We start from the raw sequence: 2,189 nt of genomic DNA, 5'->3' as shown, positions 1-2,189 counted from the left end.
CATTCATTCATTCGGTGACTGTTTATTGAATGGCTGGTACTGCTCTAGGTACAGGGGATACAGCAGTGAACAAGGCAGATGTCTTCCCTCATAGAGCTCATAGTCTAGTGAGGGAGTTGGGTAAAAGAAGGATAAATACGTAATTTGTGGAAGTCTCGCTTTGCACGTGTTCTGAGAAGGCGGGATGCATCCTGGCTGATCCATGTTGAATATGGAAATCAGATTCCTCTTTGCTAGTGGCCGGTCTAAGAGTGTCCAAAGAAGTAGATGGAGAAGTCTAACGGCAGAGGTGGGTTTCTAAGAAAGTTCTTTCTCTCTGGCAAATGAACAAAACAAGGAGAAGTATCCCTTCCCACTTGCCCCCTTCTTCCTGATATGAAGTGAGAAAGTGATTTCTGGGGTCATGGCATTCATCTTGAGGCCATGAGGGAAATGCCAAGAAAACCATTGAGATGCCAATTCACTATTTGGTTACCACTAAACTGCTAAACCAATACTAGCCTTTTTTTTTTTCTCCAGACTTGTTATTTTGGGAAATAATTAAATATCTTTTTTCTTTTTTCATAAGTCACAGTTAAGGAGATTTTACTTGAGGGACTAGCGGTTAGCTAGATTCCCATGTAGTCAACCACGGTTCGTGTCCCGGACCCGGTGGCTTAAAACTCACGCCAGGCGCATGTGCATGTGTGCCCAAGATCCCGAGAGGAGAATGGAGGAGAAGGGACTGCGGCATGGCCATGCCCCAGGGGGTGATTTCTTGCTTTCTGTCTCTGCGTCTCTCTTTCTGGCGAGCTCACGCACTCTATAGCAAGAACCTCTCCAAAAAAAAAAAAAAAGAGAGAGAGAGAGAAATTTTACTTGCAGCTAAAAGCATCCCCATATGAGGGAGGTTACAAGAGGATGAATCAGTGGTACGTAAACCATGAAGTGAATCTAGCGTCTCTCCTAAGAAGATGGATCTCAAATGAGAAGAGGATTGTGTTGTTTTATTTTTATATTTGGAAACAAAAAGGTCACACACAATATCAATTGTATTGTCTGTTATTGATGATCACCAATGGGAGTTTTAAGAATTATTTGTTTATTATAATTATTATTGTTTAATTTGCTAGAGAGAGACAGAGAGAGGGAAAGTGAGAAAGTAAGCTGCCGGGTCCAGGATTTGAACCATGGTCAGCTATGTGGGAGACCAGGGTCTCAACCACTATGCCAACTGCTGGTCCAGGTTTTTAAATCTATAGAAGGAGTTCTTTAAAAAAAAAAAAAAAAGAATTATTTTATTTAACTTTATTTATCCATTTATTTATTTATCTTAATTTGACCAGAGTTAGCGAGAGAGAGAGTGAGTGCGAAAGCAAGTCACCAGATCTGGGACTCAAACCACAGTCGGCCACGTGGGGGTCCAGCATCCTTAACCGCCATGCCACCTGCTGGCCCCTAGGAGGAGTTCTTAGATGTTTAGTTTAATCAAAAATTGCTATGAGTATAAAGAATACTGATGAACTCTAAGAGAGAATGTAAATTTCTCTCAACGACTTAGTAAAAACAAATTATTTTTTAAGACAAAGCTAGATACATTCGTGAGTGGAAATTTGCCAACTAGAGGGTGTATAAGCAAGAGAGAGACAGAGAGAGACAGAAAGGATCCCCCATGGGGAATGGCCATGACACAACCTTTTCCTCCACTGGGATTTTGGCCATTCACACACATGTGCCCAAGATGCCAGGTCCAGGACTCAAACAGTGCAGTTAGCCATCTGGGATCCAGCTGCCTTAACCACCACACCATCTGAAGTCACATACTTTCTTCTTTAATAGATTTTAACTATAGGATGTGTACATTTGCTAGAGAGATACAGAGACAGAAAGCAAGAAATCAACACCCCCCCACTCCCAGGGAGGATGGCCACGTCATAATCCCTTCTCCACTCTCTCGTTGGGATTTTGGGCATGCACACACACAATACCGATTGCATTGTCTGTTATTGCTGATTTACCAACAGGGTTTTATGAATTAAAAATTAGAGTGCTGGGACCAGCAGTTAGCGTAATGGCTATGATGCTGAACTTCCACGTAGTAGACCGTGGTTCGAGTCCCGGACCTGGTGGCTTAAACTCATGCCGGGTGCGTGTGCATGCGTGCCCAAGATCCGAGAAGAGATGGAGGAGAAGGGATTGCGGCGTGGCCA

This window comes from Tupaia chinensis, unplaced genomic scaffold (assembly GCF_000334495.1).
Source record: "Tupaia chinensis unplaced genomic scaffold, TupChi_1.0 Scaffold000704_1, whole genome shotgun sequence".
Classification (NCBI taxonomy): domain Eukaryota; kingdom Metazoa; phylum Chordata; class Mammalia; order Scandentia; family Tupaiidae; genus Tupaia; species Tupaia belangeri.
The sequence above is the reverse complement of the archived record's forward strand: the minus strand, read 5'-3'. Positions refer to the sequence as shown.